Consider the following 19994-nt stretch of genomic DNA (forward strand, 5'->3'; position numbering starts at 1 on the left):
ACCTCTATATACACTCTATATTACACTCTACCTCCACACACACCCCCCCCCCCCTTCTTCTTCACACTCTTACTCCCACTCCCCTCCCTCACACACTCTTACTCTATACCACACTCTTACTCTACACACTCTATGCTCACTCTATACACACTCTATACACACTCTTTCTATACACACTCTATACACACTCTATACACACTCTTACTCTATACACACTCTTACTCTATACACACTCTATACTCACTCTATACACACTCTATACACACTTACTCTATACACACTCTATACTCACTCTATACACACTCTATACACACTCTTACTCTATACACACTCTATACACACTCTATACACACTCTTACTCTACACACTCTTACTCTATACACACTCTTACTCTATACACACTCTATACACACTCTTACTCTATACACACTCTATACACACTCTTACTCTATACACACTCTTACTCTATACTCACTCTATATACACTCTTACTCTATACACAATCTATACACACTCTATACACACTCTTACTCTATACACACTCTATACACACTCTTACTCTATACACACTCTTACTCTATACTCACTCTATATACACTCTTACTCTATACTCACTCTATACACACTCTATACACACTCTATACTCTATACACACTCTATACACAATCTATACACACTCTTACTCTATACACACTCTATACACACTCTTACTCTATACACACTCTATACACACTCTATACACACTCTTACTCTATACACACTCTTACTCTATACACACTCTTACTCTACACACTCTATGCTCACTCTATACACACTCTATACACACTCTATACACACTCTTACTCTATACACACTCTATACACACTCTATACACACTCTTACTCTATACACACTCTTACTCTATACACACTCTATACTCACTCTATACACACTCTATACACACTCTTACTCTATACACACTCTATACTCACTCTATACACACTCTATACACACTCTTACTCTATACACACTCTATACACACTCTATACACACTCTTACTCTACACACTCTTACTCTATACACACTCTTACTCTATACACACTCTATACACACTCTTACTCTATACACACTCTATACACACTCTATACTCTATACACACTCTATACACACTCTATACTCTAGAGTTTAGATTCTCTGCCCGAGTCCGAGCCCGAACTTGACCCGACCCGACCCGACCCGCGGGCCGGGTCGGGCCGATATTTCCAGCCACTTTCCTCGGGCCGGGCCGGGCCGGGTCCTTGATCAAGCTTGCTTTTTTTTTTCTTCTAATCATTAGCCTACTTGGGTGGGGAGCTAAAGCTATGCCATAGTCAGACTCAGAAATATTTTATATTTATCAAAGTAGGCCTAAGTAACAAGTGTATACAAAGTTATACAAGTTAGGCTCAGAGTTACAAAATGCCATTTGTAATGTCATCTGCGCAACACCTGTCATGCGCAGCTTCTCCACTCGCACACATCACACCGGGCCTGCTGTGCTGTATTGTGTAGCTCACGCATCACACCGGGCCTGCTGTGCTGTATTGTGTAGCTCACGCATCACACCGGGCCTGCTGTGCTGTATTGTGGAGCTCACGCATCACACCGGGCCTGCTGTGCTGTATTGTGTAGCTCACGCATCACACCGGGCCTGCTGTGCTGTATTGTGTAGCTTAAGTGCAACGTGAAGCTTGAAGATGTAAAGAAAAAAAATGAATCAGGAGAAATAACTTCGAGGAAGTTTGGAGAAAAGTCGGAGGTATGCATTTGTCAGGTATGCTTTGTTGCGTGCATTAAGTGCGCACGATGTTCACCTATGACAGCAAAAATACTTTAAGATGAACATGAAGCAGGCTTGCCATGGCAGAAATAATGATAGCCAGCCTTCAATGTCCTCTAAACGGATTTCTGTAGCTCAAACAGCTCGGAATTGTAGTTGAGAACGTCTGTTTATTATGGCCCACGTATTTAAAAAATGTCGGGTTTAAATCGGGCTCGGGCTTATAATTACAGTTAACGTGTCGGGCCGGGTCGGGCTCGGGCACAATGTGCACGGGCTCGGGTAGGGTCGGGCTTGATTTTTTGGGCCCGATCTAAGCTCTACTATACTCTATACACACTCTATACACACTCTTACTCTATACACACTCTATACACACTCTATATACACACTCTATACACACTCTTACTCTTACTCTAATGTTTTGATTGTGACCTAGTGTGTGAAAGATGGATCACGTCTTGCATTAATTCATTAACTTGCACAGTGTTTGTGTTGTGGTGTGAGACATAAATATTTGGAATGCTGTGTTGTTGTAATCAGTTTTGGTCATCCCAAATAAATTAATTGAATGTGTGTGTTTGTGTGTGTGTGTGTGTGTGTGTGTGTGGCTGAACGTGAGGCATGTGTGTGTGTGTGTGTGTGTGTGGCTGAACGTGAGGCATGTGTGTGTGTGTGTGTGTGTGTGTGTGTGTGTGTGGCTGAACGTGAGGCATGTGTGTGTGTAAGTGTGAGTGTGTGTGGCTGAACGTGAGGCATGTGTGTGTGTATGTGTGTGTGTGTGTGACCCCAACCCTCAATAGATCCTACAGTGGGTACTGGTTAAAAATAGACACTTCATTCACAAAAAAACGTAATTCACGCAGCTGGGTGAAATGTAAGTACAACTGCAGCCGCTTGGGGGCAGCATAAGTCCGCTGTGGCGTTTCGCGGTCTAACCGGACGGAGCGTTCGACAGCAAGGGCTGTGATTGGCCGAGTTTTCATTGTGTTGTTTGTCGGTGTTTTTCGCAGCCCCTCCAACATGCTAGTCCACTGTAGCCTATAAGCTTTGTACATAATGTCAAACATAGTTATGGATTCAGTGGCAGGATTTCTTGATTGTAGAGTGCCTGTCTCTCAGTAATGTTTTAAAATGAGAGCTTCGCCAGCTGGCAGTAGGCTACTTTGTGGGCAGTCATGAGAAGTTTGCTTGCTAACAGAACATAAATATGCTGCCCAGAAACCTTGTGAATAGTTCTGATTTTTTTTTTACTACACTAATGAGGTTGAAATATAGCCTTTGCCTACAGCATCTCCTTAACAGTAATGTTAACAAAATGACAGCATTCATATGACAAAGGAAAACGAATTCGGTCACTCAAGGCAGTGCCACAGCAACCAGTGTAGGCTACAGTCCTACCCAATAGGTATACTTGAAGCAGCTAGCTTTGTCTGACGGTCGAGTGGGTTAATGCACGTATTTCCACAACTGGTCTGCAGTCCTGAGTTCCACAAGGCAGTCCTGAGTTCGAATCCAGGAAGGATTAATGATGCAATGTTTTTCTTTAGAAATCTTTTTATTGAAACAAAGTTGTAGCCTATTATAGACAGTCGATGAGGTGTTCTGAAGTAGACTTAAGCTGGGTATAGGCTACTTTGAAACTTCTGCGGGGTAACGGGAGCATTTGTTTTTAAAACATAACTTGCATCTTTCCATTCCAACCATTATTATAGTAGGCCTATTTTTATCATTTTTTTGCAAAGTGTTGCTCCTGGCATGCCTTGTTAAGATGTTTGGTGATTAATTGATAGCTGTTTTTGGGACACGTTAAACTTTCTTTATTATGAGCGCATACGGGGAGTAAAACGACTTGTTGCCGTTTTGGGACATTAAGCTATGTTAAGCTTTTTCACGTTAAGGATTTTATTTATTAATTTATATATTTAGGCTACTTGCGCAAACCCTGGATAATTTTATTGCCACACAACAATGTTGGGGGTATTTGTTGTTACATTAGCTTCAGAAAGCAGCGCTTCAGAAAGCTGCACTGCTTGTGTAAGAAGGGGGTTGGGGAGGGGGGCTTAACGTGAAAAAGCTTAACGTAGCTTAATGTCCCAAAACGGCAACAAGTCGTTTTACTCCCCGCAGGTCTTCATAGCCTGAATGGTAGGCTAGAGAATGTGGGGGCAGGGTAAGATGGGATGACCAGAGCCGTCTTCGCTGGAGCTGGGCTATGCTATGGACTAAGCCTATGTGCAGAGTTCCTGACAAGAAAAAGTGCGTGGTCCAGCATAAAAAGCCTCATCCCTCACCTGCGCATGCTAAATGGAAAACAGACTATACCTTTGTCATTATAAGACTTAGTTTTCTGTCTTTGACGATTGGGAAGAAGATAGATGATAGATAGATAGATACTTTATTGATCCCCAAGGGGAAATTCAAAGAACATTTGTGCTATTCAGAAAGCATATCTTCTATCGTCTTTTCAGACGCACACAGCTCGTTACCATATATCGACTGCCTAAACAGATTTTCTGTTGTTCCTTTCAGTGGCCTAGTAGCAGAACAGGAAAGTACGTTCTTTTTCATGCAAAAGGCGAACGTCGCAAAAATTAAATAAAAAAAAAGTCAAGTCAATGTAAAATGGAAGCAGGAGCAGGGAGAGTTTGTACTCCAAAATGACTCTATTGCAGAGATCAGTTCGTCTATCCTCTTGGGTTTGGCGTCGCAGCGAACTTAACCCTCTTGTTGCTTGCAGTTTGTTAAATAAAGCGACCACTGCATGATGATACTGCTTTTATTACACAACTGAGAAATAGGCGATTGGGCTCGTCCTTTACAGCAACAGGACACAATATCCCTCCAACTCTGGCCTCACGTCCTTTACAGCAACAGGACACAATATCCCTCCAACTCTGGCCTCGCCCGCCACTTGTTGCCTTCATATTTTTCCTTTCAAATGTGTGATATCACTCAAGTCTTGCTTTATTTAATTAGCAAGTTACTTCCAGAAGCCAAAAATCTGACTCTCTCACTAGCTCAAAAATGCCGTCATGTAGGCTACTTTCTAAATATTCATCAATCGGAAGCAGCTGCAATTGTAACAGGACATTTTGAAAGAGACCTTTATGGAAGCGCTGCTGCCCAGCTCGCGCACCCTCCTTCACAATGTTGAATGGTGACACGCACACAACTTGCAAAACATTGAACTGCTTTGAGTGAAGTGCACTTGCGAGTTGCGTTCCTTCTGTAATTAATCTTCACACTGAAAACAGTGGCAGTCCTAGCTTGTAGCCTATAGCCTAACATAGTTTTTGGAATCAATTTGTGGTGTGATTGACATCAGACTAGTCATTAGCTAGTTAGTTGTGCACTGTTTCCCGGTCAGTAGTAAGGTAACAAACAGCCTACTCCGATGAATTCTATTTTTTTGCCAAATTTCTTGTCGCCCTCTGTGGAAAAGTTGCCCTCCAGTTAAACTTTTCCCCAAATGCTCCCGACGTTGTCCCTACACATAACTGACCAACATTTCCCGACACACACGCACACATCTGCACACATCTGCACACGGCAAGTTCATTACACGCGATACCGGTTTAGCGCGTTCTGAACACCTTCATATTTCACCGTCACATAGCGTCGCACATATTTCTGTACTCACCAGTTTTCATCCACAACATCTCCGCAAGCCGCGAGGTACCCGCTGGTTTTGCTCCACCAAACATTTCCACCACACGCACCAGTAGTCCCACGCCATAGCACCTACACTGACTGCATTCATGGCCCTGTTGTGTGTCCCGCCATCAATGGTCCCCCGAGAAACCCGAACTGTCAGAGTTGCAATGTTTTTGTATTTTTTTGTTTTGATGACGTGTCTGTAATTGTGGTTAGGGGTTTGAACTGGTTTTGAGGGAAAGAGAAAATATTTTTTGATAGCGTTAAATAAGGGTAAAATTATTAGGATCATAGCATGTTTATTTTTGTTAGGATTAATGTCTTTATTTTGTTAAATGTTTTGTGCACTACTCTCCCACCATTTCTGAGTGACGTGTCTAATGGGTAGGCCCATAAAAAGGCTGAGCTTCTGTCATTCAGGGGAGAGTGGCATAGGGAGAGCAGCTTGCTGTGAGGCTGAGTCTGGTTTGGGAACATTTAACCCTTTGAATCCTTATTAGTTTTGTATTGGTTATTTTGTTTAGTTAAGTCTTTAAGTGCGAGCCACCCTCGTGTTGATTTTTGTTTGTAGCCTTTTTTCAAAGTTTTTTTGTTTATCACTTTTTGAACACTGTAAATAAACCAGCACTCTTAGCCCAAAATTTGCACTTGTCTGTGGTTCGTCAATGCCTCCTTGTACCTTGGTTGCCTGAAAGAGCGTGCATCCCCTTTGTGAGTTGGGACCGTGAGGTCTTATTCCTCACACGTGGTGGCAGCGGTGGGATTGTGGCGCCCCCTAGGGCACTGAGAGAAAGGTTGACTTGACGAGCCCAAGTGCGTAGTAAGGTGGCGTACCGACGGTTGAAAGACACTGGCAGGCTGATGTCGACCCGCCAAGAAGATGGCGGGGAGGGGGTCGAAGACCTGGTGCCTGAAACAGACGGAGAGAAAGTGAGTGATTCATCCGACTTTGCCTCCATGTTCAAGATGCTCCAGAAGGCCGTGAGCAACCAGGAGAAGGAGGCCATCAAACAGGAGCAGAGATGGAGGAACGTCCAGGTCCAACTCAACACTGTCCACGGTGAACTGGAAGAAATGAGGGCAAGAGTTCCCCCTGCAGCTCCGGTGGCCGTTCCTGGGGTCGCCTCTTCAACGCCTGCTGATGCTGTCGTCGCCTCCACGGCACCCCCTGCTGTCGTCGCCTCCACGGCACCTCCTGCTGCGGTTCATGTGGTGCCTCTTGCTGCACATCCAGCGACAGTCCCTGCTGGCCCGAGCAGCCAACCTGCTACGCTGCCAGCCTCTCTGTGGATGCCTGCAGCCCCCCAGCACCCAGTGATGAACCAAGGAGGACCAGCCCCAGCAACCTGGACCCGAGCGTCGGTGCCCAAGATGGAGGAGGGAGATGACGTCGAGCAGTACATGACCACGTTCGAGAGGCTCGCTGCGGCATACCGGTGGCCCCCTGCTGACTGGGCCACGTTCCTGGTGCCCTACCTGACGGGCAAGGCGAGAGCCGCATACGTGGCTATGGATCCTGCAGACGCCAGAGACTACTTGAAAGTGAAGGACGCCATCCTGGCCAAGTTTGAGATAAACTGCGAGGTCTACCGCCAGAGGTTCCGGGACCCTCGCATCCAGCCTGGCGAGACGCCACGAGAGTTCTACAATCGGATCAAAGACCTCTACACCAAATGGATGAAGCCCACAGAGAAGACTGTGGAGGAGATCGGAGAGACTCTGATTCTGGAGCAGTTCCTGCGTTCGCTGGCTCCTGATGTGCGCGTGTGGGTTAAGGAGCATGATCCACAGACCGGACAACGAGCAGCTGAACTGGTGGACTCCTTCCTCGCCGCCCGTCGTGGACCGAAGGACTTCCGCTACCAGGGCTTCAGCCAACCTGCGGAGAGGGGTAAGTCTGCGGGCTATGGTGCGGGAGTGGGTCCTAGGGGTGGGGATCAGCGTAGGGGTCAAAGTAGTCGCACACCTCCACACACACCTAGAGCATCTCCCCATAGACACCCTGCATTCACTCAGTCCGCACCCACAAGTACTGAGCCGTTATGTCACCATTGTAGCAGGCCCGGACATTTCATACGTAACTGCCCTGACAAGCGACCAAGAAGTTTTGGCCCCAGTGCTCAGGTCACCACTACTAGTCGGCCAGAAGTCCAGAACAGAGTGCAGACTGTTGATGTTACTGTTAATGGTAGAGCAGCTAGAGCCCTTTTAGATACCGGTAGCACCCAGACGCTTGTGCAACCCCACCTGGTTGATCAGCCAGTAATGCTGACAGGAGGATGCCTACGGGTGCGGTGTGTAAATGGCGACGAGCACCGATACCCTCTAGCTGAAATATGCCTGCGTGTACACGACCACACATACACTCTCAAAGCCGGAGTAGTGAAGGGCCTCCATCATCCCGTAGTGTTGGGCCAAGATGTTGCAATTTTGCCAGAGCTGGTGCAATCTACTTCACCCATAAGTATGGTTGTGACCAGATCTCAGGCTAAAAGAGTGGCAGATGACGAGACAGAGAAGCAGAAGGTCTGTGAATTGTTCCCCTACTGTGAGGAAGAGATTGCGCCCCCCGACACAAACAGGCCACGCAAGGGCCGGCATCAGCGCCGGCGTGAAAAGCTGATTCACAGAGTTGAGTCCATGACGAGTGCAGAGCAGAATGTAACCCCCACTGCAGCTCCAGATGTTTGGGATGTGCCCCATGATTTTAAATTGCTACAAGAGCAAGATGAGACACTCATAGATGTTTTCAGTAAGGCCACTGAAATTGACTGTGTGAGCACAGGCCAGGCTAAATCCCTCTCTGGGGAGGACTATTTTGTTAAAGATGGGTTGCTCTACCACCAGCCAGAGGGTGGCAGCACTGAGCAGCTGGTTATCCCCACTAGCCTGAGACCTAATATTCTCAAGCTGGGTCATGACATCCCATGGGCAGGTCACCTGGGTAGTGTGAAGACCCTGCAGAGAATCTCTAACAGATTTTATTGGCCCGGCTTGTACACAGACGTTCACACACACTGCAAGACATGCCCCACTTGTCAGCTCACCAGCAAGCAGAGGGTTAAGCCATACCCACTTCAGCCTCTTCCTGTCATTGAAGTCCCCTTCACCAGGATAGCAATGGATATTGTGTGTAGTGGCAAAATTTCGTTCTTGGGGTTCATTAAATTAAACCACTTCGTGTGGGCAGCCTAAGGATTTCTGACTCGTCTCCATATCCAATGCTTCACCGTTATTCATTTTACTTTCAGTGTACTCACGGACCAGTTGAGTTTCTTTTTGTTTTCTTTAATTCTTGAAGTCTTGGTAACACAAAAGTATCTTGGTACAAACAAAAAAAAAAGGTAAAATAAAACAGAAATATCACTTGGTTAGACTATATTCATTTTCTTTTAAGGCACGGGACACAAGGACACAGAAGCGCGGTCAAAAAGCTATGTGCCTTCATTGCTGCACGCACGTCAACTCCTACTACATCACACATATTCCTTAGAATTCGGTTAACCAATCAAAATACAGCATTAACCACACAGTTCTAAATAAGCATATGCAAATTATAACTAATCTAAAACAATACTAAATACTATTTTGGCATATCTAAATATTCATCATTCATTCAAAATATTCCTCAAAATTACTTTCAATAATTTGGCTCTAACATTTCCAGCCCCTAATTGTAAGACATGAAGGCTGACAATTACTTACTAAAATAACAACTATAGAGCCAAACAAATCACACATTAGGTATTACCTATCAATGAAACTCACATAATTTACAAAGATAACATTCAGAAATCTACAATATTAACATTCCCTTTTTTTTTTTTACATGTTCTTTTCGCAAATAAGGCAAAGTTTGTTAACAGGTCTTTCTAAGGTGTTAGTCTTAGTCTTGATGACCACACGCCGAACAAGTCCCTTGGCGTCTGGAATGACCCATTGAACCCTCCCCAGTACCCACGAGCTTCGTGGTGCGGTATCGTCGACGATCATGACGATGTCCCCGGCACTCAGGTTGTTCTTGATGCTGGTCCATTTTTGCCGCTCCTGCAGCATGGGTAAATACTCACGCACCCACCGTTTCCAAAACATGTCAGCCAGATATTGCACTTGCCTCCATCGGCGGCGGGAATATGAGTCCTCCCTCTGGAACAGTCCAGGAGGAAGAACTGGCTGCTTCTTCATCAGTAGCAAGTGGTTAGGGGTTAACGGCTCAGGATCTGTTGGATCGTCTGTCGTTGTAGTCAATGGCCTATTGTTCAGCACTGACTCTACTTCACACATTAGTGTCAGCAAGCATTCATCACTGACTGTCTGTTGCTTGAGCACAGACCGGAGAACTTTTCTCACGGATCTGATCTGCCTTTCCCAAATTCCCCCGAAGTTAGAACCAGAGGGTGGATTGAATATCCACTGAATTCCTCTTTGCATCAGGGATTCTGACATCTTGGACTGGTTCCACTCTTGCATTGCTGTACGCAGCTCACGCTCAGCTGATACTAGATTCGTGCCATTATCTGAGCGCATAATGGCTACCTGTCCTCTCCTGCACACAAAACGTCTGATGGCATTCAGACAAGAATCAGTGTCCAATGTGTGCGCAACCTCTATGTGCACTGCTCTTGTTGTGAGACAGGTGAACAGCACCCCGTATCGTTTCACTGTACTGCGGCCTTGTTTGACATTAAATGGCCCAAAGTAGTCGACCCCCACGTTAGTGAAAGGAGGGTTGTCAGGCAGAAGTCTGTCTTCTGGCAAGTCTGCCATCTTCTGCTCTAACGGTTTGCCTTTAACTTTTCTGCAGATCACACACTTTGATAGAAACTTTCTCACTACTGAATTGGCAGAGGGTATCCAATATTTTTGTCGTAACTGGGAGAGCATGTAAAGTCTTCCGCAGTGTCCAATCCTTTCGTGAGTGTCTCTCACGATCAATGTGGTGACATGTAGGTCCTTCGGAAGGATTGCTGGATGCTTTGTGTGCTCCGGCATAGCAGCAGCAGAGAGGCGACCTCCGACTCTCAGCACACCTTCATGAAGTTCTGGATCGAGTTTCCGCACGCGACTGGTCTTCTTCACGCTGTTGCCTTTCTTTAGCATGGTGATCTCTTCCTGGAAACATTCGTTCTGACAGAACTTGATGATCCCTGTTTCTGCTTGCATTAGGTCTTCCAAGGTAAGTATTGTGGTTGTCATTGGTTTCCTTTTTTGTCTGTTCGTATTGTCTGTGTTTGTTTGTTCTTTCTTTTTCCTACAGAGTTGCAGAAGCAGGTCTTTGAACTTGAGAACCCACGCCACAGCTCTCTTCAAACGGTACCAGCTGGAGTAGTGGTTGAACAGTTTGTTCACAGGATGAACTTCTTCTGCTGTGTTTGTGAGATTAACTGTGGCGGTGTGTCTCACTTCGTTGTCAACTTTGTCATTTTCTGTTTTGTCAGGTCTTTTCGGCCAGTGGTGTTCTGGTTCTTTCAGAAAAGCTGGACCCTGGAACCAGCTTGTGTTCTGCATGAACTTGGTTGGTGCAAGCCCCCGAGATGCACAATCGGCGGGATTAGTTGATGTATCAACATATCTCCATTGCTGAGGTGTGGTCAGCTCTCTGATTACTGAGATGCGATTTGCAACGAATGTCTTAAAGCGAAGCTTCTCGTTCTCAATGTACTTTAGCACAGTTGTGCTGTCAGTCCAGAACAAAGAATCAAGTAGCTCCATCTGGAGCTCGCTTCTCAGCATCTTGTCTGTCTTTACAGCAACCATTGCTGCTGTCAACTCGATGCGTGGGATGGTGGTCTGCTTGATTGGAGTCACGCGGGATGTGCCCTTCATAAAGGCACAATGAGCATGTCCATCTTCCCCAGCCAAGCGTAGGTAAGAGACAGTTCCGTACCCACTTTCACTTCCATCAGAAAAATGGTGGAGCTGTGCTGCTGCGGCAGGCCTAAATTTTGCTGGTCTCACGCATCTCGGTATGGTCACAGCTGACGACAGCTGGCTTAGTTCTTTCAGCCAATTGTTCCATTTCCTACTGAGCTGTTCTGGAATCTTCTCGTCCCAACCAAGTTCCTCCTTGCACAGCTGTTGCAGTATCAACTTTGCAGGAAGAATTGCCGGAGCGAGGAATCCGAGCGGGTCGTAGATGGAACTTGTGATTGAGAGAATTCCTCGTCTTGTGACAGGCTTTTCTTTAACGTTGATCCTGAACTTGAAGGCATCAGACTCAGTGCTCCATAGAACACCCAAAGCTCTTTCCATGGGTAGCGCGTCGTGAGTCAAGTCCAGGTCTCGGATGTCTTTTGCTCTTTCATGGTCAGGGATAGAGGAGAGCAAAGCTCGGCTGTTGCTTGTCCACTTCGTTAAACGAAATCCTCCGCTAGCGCACAATGCTGTGAGGTCTTTGTACAGCTTGACTGCTTGATCTTCATTGGCAACAGATGTCAATGAGTCATCGACATAGAAGTTTTTCAGTATGGAGTTCACAGCTTCTGGTGATGACATGCTGCGGTTCTCCTCAGCTGTTCTTCGAAGCGCGTAGTTCGCGCAACTAGGAGAAGAAGTCGCACCAAAAATGTGGACTGTCATCCTGTACTCAGCGATGTCTTGACTTAGGTCTCCTGCTGGCCACCACAGGAAGCGCTGCAGGTCGGTATCTTCTTCGGGAATGCGGACTTGATGGTACATGGCCTCGATGTCTGCCATCATCGCAATTGGTTCTTGCCTGAAGCGGAGAAGCACTCCAATCAACGAGTTCGTTAAATCCGGTCCCTGAAGTAGCTCACTGTTCAGTGAGATTCCCTGGTAGCTGGCCGCACAGTCGAAGACGACGCGGAGCTTCTTCTTCTGCGGGTGATATACCCCGTGGTGGGGAATATACCACAGCTTTCCATCCTGGCGGTTCAGTTGTGCCTTAGGAACCTCAACAGCGTACCCCTTGCTCAGCATGTCATTCATAAAGGCTGTATATTCTTCATGGAACTCGGGATTCCGTTTCAACTTGCTCCTGAGGTTCAATGCACGCTGTAGCACTGAACTGCGGTTGTTCGGCATCTGGATGCACAACTTCTTTGTTGGCAGACTGATGTAGTAATGTCCATCCATAAGGCGGGCAGAACTGGACACAGACTCCATGAATTTGTGGTCTTCTTGAGACATTTCAGATCTTTCATCACGGTGGCGTTCAGGAAAATCATGGTTATACTGTTGTATAAGCAGATGCTCTACACTGTCAATGGCTATTCTGCTCACAGAGGCATGTGACTGTGCATGATCGTCAGTTGCGGTGTCTGTTTCTCTAAGCGGCCCGTTCAGGATCCATCCAAGTGCAGTTTTCACAGCATATGGTCCGTTGTCCTTACTTGGGATCACTTTCCATGGCTCCAAGATGGTGTACTCTTTGGTTCCGATGAGAAGCTCCACTCCAGCATTAATCTGAGGCAGCCTGACCTCACTGAGGTACGGCCACTTGTCAATCTCTCTCTGAAGTGGAATGTTCTCTTGAGACACAGGAATGCTCTTCTGTGTGTACACCTTTGACAATGCGATGAAGTTATTGTCTTCAAGGCTGCTGATCTCCAAGTCTGTGAGAACGTAGCTTTCCACCTTGCCCTTGGAGTTGATGGTACTCAACATGAGATCAGTGCGTCTGCCTTGCACATTCAGCTGCCTTGCCAAAGCTTCTGTACAAAATGACGCAGAACTGCCGGGGTCCATGAATGCGTAGACCTCGACAGTCTTGTCACTCTTGCTGGCTTTCACTCGCACAGGAACGATGGCAAGCACACACCTGTCTCCAGCCCCAGTACAGGCACTAGTCTCCTTCTCTTTTGACGTCTCTGGTGCACTGGCAGCACTGACTTTGTTGAGCTCAGTTCCAAACGGTTTCTCCTTTGTGACCTCCTTAGAGAAATGCAGCAAGCTTGGATGCTTCAGAGCACAAACATCGCATGTCATCTTCTTCTTACATTCCTTGCTCAGATGACCCTTCACTAGGCAACTGAAACAAAGTCCATTCTTCTTCAAGAAGTCTACTCTGTCACTATGAACCTTTTCTTTAATCTTGCGACACTCTTGCAATGTGTGATTCTTTTCACAAAACAGGCAGGGCTTTGTAAATGCACAATTGAATGACACATCCACCTTTGATTTTGACTGCTCGCTCTGATCATCATTTTCGGTAACTTGTTCAACTTTTGTAGCATAGCTACTTCCTTGCTTCCCTTCATTTCTTAGCTTATTTCCTTGTTGAATCTTTTTTGTAGTCTTCTTTTCATTTGCAGATGATTCAAGATCTCCAAAGAGTGGGTCAGACATGATCTTCGCTTGTCGCTCCACAAAGTTCACCAGCTCTGTGAACCTGGCTCTTCTCTTACGCTGCTCCTGAATTTCATAAGCACAAACTCTCCATCGCTCTCTCATTTTAAATGGCAATTTCGTGATGATGGTCCTCATGGTTGTGGGATTATCCATCTCTTCCATATAATCAATATCTTCCATGGCATTACGACAGCTCACAAGGAACACTGAGAATGCACTTAGAGCCTTTCCATCTTCAGCTTTTATGTGAGGCCACTTGGATGCCTTTTCAATTAATGCCGTAGCAACCTTCAGTTCATTTCCATATTTCTCTTGAAGCAGACCCAGAGCCTTTGCATATCCACGATGTTCAGGCATATGCTGGCAGCTCCTCACAAGATCACGAGGTTCACCCCTGGTGTACTGCTCCAAGAAGTAAAGCTTGTCGGCATTGCTGTCAGCTCTTGAATCAATGGCATGAATAAAAGCTCTCATGAAAGACCTGAACTCCAGTGGGTCTCCCTGGAACACTGGCACATCTCTGCGTGGTAAGCGAAACAGTTGTTGGTTCTTTGCCAGCAACTCTGTAATGTCTGTCTGTCTTTGCATCATCCGATACATCTCTCTTGCTCCATCGTCAGGTTGGGGAGTGGCTCTATCATCAGGTTGTGATGAGGCTCTCGCTTGACCAGACTGCCATGGAGCTTCCCTCTGCTTACGTATAGCTCCAGTAGATGCAGATGGGTTAAAATCCATAGATGCATACATCATAGAGGGTTTCAACTTGGAGGATGGAAAACGCTGCATGTTATCGTATCCACCATCTTGTTCAAAAAAGTTATGAAGTGACTTTGTAGGTTTGTATGCACCCACTTGGGACTGTCGTTCTTCACTTTCGTCATAAACTTTCATTTTCGCAGCAGAAACGGCAAGAGCTGTTTCAATCTGCAATCTTTCTTTTGCAGCTTTAATTTCAGCTTCTTTCAACTCTAATTCCTGTTTTTCTCTCAACGCTGCTGCCTGCGCTACCAGAGCAGCTCTATTGGCTTCTTCTTTAATACGAGCTGATGACGCATTTGATCGTTTTGACATCCTAGATGCACTGTCCAGTGGTGTTATCTCCTCATCACATGCTTTTGCTTCAATCCACTTGTTAATTTTAGTCATGAACTGTAAGCACTGATCTGACTTTGGCTGAAACCATAACTCTTGGTCAGCATTCTTATCTTCATCTGTTAAATACAACAGCATTGAAGAATTGCATTCATTAAACTCTTCATGCAGTTTCTTGTACATTTTAATTTCCTTTCTAACGACATCAGTTAAATTAGGCAGGCTTTCATTGTCCAAAAGTCGCTCAATTTCGTTTGCTTTTGCTGTCATTTGTCCTAATTTACCTTTTCTTGCATTTATGAACTTATGCACTTTATTCTCTGCACCTTTAGCTGTCAACGCCCTCTGTTGGTCATCGCGAGTATTCATACCCTCAACGTCTTGTTCGTCCGTCATTGTTCAAGGAGGTTCCACAAAGTTCCAGCTAATTCACTCACAAGCCTTGTCTCAGTTGAGAACAAATCTTCAGTTTTGACAGCACTAATAGATGCAATGTCATCCAAGAAACGAACTTCTTCACATTGTCTACAAGTCACATGCAACCTCGTTTCATAATCACTTCACTTAGCACATCGTAGCATGGTCAATGCATTATTAATAGCCGAGAAGCTGATGCTAACTGCAAGGCTTCGTTTTGCTGCGTCATCCACTTAGCTTCGTTGCTAGCTTCAATGCCTCGTACTGCTGAGTCATCCACTTAGCTTGCTAGTTCCAAAGCTTCCACTTAAACTCTTTACGGTTCTTAGTCAGCTTTTTGACTTAATGTAGTGGCAAAATTTCGTTCTTGGGGTTCATTAAATTAAACCACTTCGTGTGGGCAGCCTAAGGATTTCTGACTCGTCTCCATATCCAATGCTTCACCGTTATTCATTTTACTTTCAGTGTACTCACGGACCAGTTGAGTTTCTTTTTGTTTTCTTTAATTCTTGAAGTCTTGGTAACACAAAAGTATCTTGGTACAAACAAAAAAAAAAGGTAAAATAAAACAGAAATATCACTTGGTTAGACTATATTCATTTTCTTTTAAGGCACGGGACACAAGGACACAGAAGCGCGGTCAAAAAGCTATGTGCCTTCATTGCTGCACGCACGTCAACTCCTACTACATCACACATATTCCTTAGAATTCGGTTAACCAATCAAAATACAGCATTAACCACACAGTTCTAAATAAGCATATGCAAATTATAACTAATCTAAAACAATACTAAATACTATTTTGGCATATCTAAATATTCATCATTCATTCAAAATATTCCTCAAAATTACTTTCAATAATTTGGCTCTAACATTGTGGGTCCCCTTGAACGCACACAGACAGGTCACAAATACATTCTTGTAGTCTGTGATTACGCTACACGCTATCCCGAAGCTTTTCCCCTCCGCAAAGTCACCGCCAGAACCATTGCCCCTGCACTCCTACAGTTATTCTCCAGGGTAGGGATCCCACATGAGATTTTAACTGACCAAGGCACAGCATTCTTGTCGAACACGCTCAAGCAGGTCTACAGGTTGTTAGGGATACGGGGTATTAGGACCACTCCCTACCACCCGCAGACCGACGGGCTGGTGGAGAGGTACAACCAGACCCTCAAAAGCATGCTGCGGAAGTTCGTGGGTGCTAATGCCAAGGACTGGGATCGCTGGCTCCCTTACCTCATGTTTGCATACCGTGAGGTACCCCAAGCTTCAACCGGGTTCTCGCCATTCGAACTTTTGTATGGGAGGCAAGTGCGGGGGCCTCTGGACTTGCTGAGGGATGCCTGGGAGTCACCGAGCGCCACTACCACCAACATCCTCACCTACGTGATCGCCATGAGGGAGAAGATGGAGGAGATGGCGACCCTGGTGAGGGAGAACATGGAGAACGCTCAACGGACCCAGTCCAGCTGGTATGACAAGTCAGCCCGACAGCGCACGTTCCAGCCCGGCCAGAAAGTTCTCCTGCTCCTGCCAACAGAGGAGAACAAGCTGCTGGCCAAGTGGCAGGGGCCCTTCAGCATCAGCCAGAAGATGGGGCCAGCCACCTACGAGCTGGACATGCCTGGGAGGAGGAAGCCACGGCAGGTGTTCCATATAAACCTGCTCAAAGAGTACCACGACAGAGAGCCGCCGGTGAGTGACCAGCTCATGGTGCAAGCCGTGAGAGAAGAGTATGACACCCCTGAGCAGTTTTTCCCCACTGACTGCACAGCAGGGGAACCAGACTTCTCCCATCTCACCGCAGAGCAACAGGGAGAGCTGCGGGCTGTCATTCCTGAAGGCCTGTTCACCGGGCAGCCTGGGACCACTTCACTGGCTGAGCACCCGATCCACCTGAAAGAGACCACCCCGAAACGGCAGCGAATGTACCGGGTTCCGGAGCGGTTACTGCCTGCTCTCCAGGAGGAGCTGCAGGTGATGGTGCGACTGGGGGTCATTGAGCGCTCGGACAGTGCCTGGAGTAGCCCCATTGTCCTGGTGGCGAAGAAGGACGGCACCATGAGGTTCTGTGCGGACTTCCGCCAAGTCAATGCCCAGACCCACTTCGACGCCTACCCCATGCCACGGCTCGAGGAGCTGGTCGAACGGGTGGGTGGGGCCCAGTTCATCACGACGCTGGACTTGAGCAAAGGGTACTGGCAGGTCCCACTGGCCAAGGAGGCCAGACCCTACACGGCCTTCCGATCACCCCGTGGGCTGTTCCAGTTCACAAAGATGCCCGTCGGTCTCCAGGGAGCGCCAGCCACCTTCCAGCGGCTCATGGACCGCGTGCTGGAAGGGACTGGGGCCTTTGCTGGTGCTTACCTGGATGATATTGTGGTCCACAGCGCCACCTGGAGGGAGCACGTGGAACATCTAGCCGAGATCTTCAAACGCGTCCACGAGGCTGGGTTGACGATCCAGCCCAAGAAATGCACCATTGCTCAGCCCGAGGTGCGTTACCTGGGTCACATTGTGGGCCATGGTGTGATCCGCCCACAAACTGACAAGCTCGAGGCCATCCGCAACTGCCCGCGGCCTCAAACCCAGAAGGATGTGAGGTCCTTTTTGGGTCTTGCAGGGTGGTACAGGCGCTTTGTGCCTAACTTTGCCACCATGGCGGCGCCACTCACTGACCTGACCAGGAAGTCTGGGTCAGCAAGGGTCAGGTGGGAGGAGCCGCACGAGAGAGCCTTCACAGAGTTGAAGGAGGCTCTGTGCAGCGATGTAGTTTTGAAGAGCCCTGACTTTGATAAGCCATGGACAGTCCAAACTGACGCCTCTGGAGTTGGGCTGGGGGCGGTCCTACTCCAGGGGGAAGGCGACCAACAGCGGCCAGTCTCCTACATTAGCCGCAAACTGTTCCCACGAGAGACCCGATACTCAGCTGTCGAGCTGGAGTGTCTCGCGGTGAAGTGGGCCTTGGACACCTTCCGTTATTACCTTCTAGGTAGAGACTTTCAGCTTGAAACAGACCATCGAGCACTGAAATGGTTAGGCCAGATGAAGGACACCAATGCAAGGGTAACCAGGTGGTTTTTAGCTCTGCAGCCCTTTAAGTTTGAGGTTGTGTACAGGCCAGGAAAGCACAACCTGGTTGCTGACTACCTGTCTCGCCACCCCTGTGTCGAGTCTCTAGAGGAGGGGGGAAATGTGGAAAAGTTGCCCTCCAGTTAAACTTTTCCCCAAATGCTCCCGACGTTGTCCCTACACATAACTGACCAACATTTCCCGACACACACGCACACATCTGCACACATCTGCACACGGCAAGTTCATTACACGCGATACCGGTTTAGCGCGTTCTGAACACCTTCATATTTCACCGTCACATAGCGTCGCACATATTTCTGTACTCACCAGTTTTCATCCACAACATCTCCGCAAGCCGCGAGGTACCCGCTGATTTTGCTCCACCAAACATTTCCACCACACGCACCAGTAGTCCCACGCCATAGCACCTACACTGACTGCATTCATGGCCCTGTTGTGTGTCCCGCCATCAATGGTCCCCCGAGAAACCCGAACTGTCAGAGTTGCAATCTTTTTGTATTTTTTTGTTTTGATGACGTGTCTGTAATTGTGGTTAGGGGTTTGAACTGGTTTTGAGGGAAAGAGAAAATATTTTGATAGCGTTAAATAAGGGTAAAATTATTAGGATCATAGCATGTTTATTTTTGTTAGGATTAATGTCTTTATTTTGTTAAATGTTTTGTGCACTACTCTCCCACCATTTCTGAGTGACGTGTCTAATGGGTAGGCCCATAAAAAGGCTGAGCTTCTGTCATTCAGGGGAGCGTGGCATAGGGAGAGCAGCTTGCTGTGAGGCTGAGTCTGGTTTGGGAACATTTAACCCTTTGAATCCTTATTAGTTTTGTATTGGTTATTTTGTTTAGTTAAGTCTTTAAGTGCGAGCCACCCTCGTGTTGATTTTTGTTTGTAGCCTTTTTTCAAAGTTTTTTTGTTTATCACTTTTTGAACACTGTAAATAAACCAGCACTCTTAGCCCAAAATTTGCACTTGTCTGTGGTTCGTCAATGCCTCCTTGTACCTTGGTTGCCTGAAAGAGCGTGCATCCCCTTTGTGAGTTGGGACCGTGAGGTCTTATTCCTCACACCCTCACAGAATTCTGAATATCTTTGCTCGCACACTGTAGGAACTGTAACGTGATTAATGACACGTTACACCCAACTCTGCTCAGCTACGAGTAGAGAAAGAATCTCCCGTGTGTAAGTTCACTCCAAGTTGGCCTACCCCATAAACTGCATGGCAGTAGGCTATTTCTATTTATCTATAAAATTACCACATGCGTTTGTTCAACTTTATGAACCAGAATTACGCAGGCTATTTGCATTTTGTTTGCGCAAGAAAGAGAAAATACAGCGCCCGCGATTTTGGGCTGCACTTTGAAATTCGTTACGGCGCCCCTACCTTGTTGCCTTTATGATTTCCTTATAACTTTCTTATACTAAATAGGAAATGCAAACAATGACATGCCCAACCCTGGAACTGACTGACTCTCTGTCTCGTGCGTGCGCTCTAAGCAGCCTACGTTTCAAATGATGGTAGCCTAAGGTAGCCTAACGTTCCAGTTAGATCTGCTGCATGAAGGAGAGGGAGAGGAAACCTGTGTCCTGCTTTTATATTTGATAAATAGGTCCATCTCATCTCACAG

The sequence above is a fragment of the Alosa pseudoharengus genome, unplaced genomic scaffold (assembly GCF_046254945.1).
Source record: "Alosa pseudoharengus isolate Yale_2024_CS ecotype anadromous, Long Island Sound unplaced genomic scaffold, YU_APseudo_1.1 YU_APseudo_1.1_scf_3, whole genome shotgun sequence".
NCBI lineage: Eukaryota > Metazoa > Chordata > Actinopteri > Clupeiformes > Clupeidae > Alosa > Alosa pseudoharengus.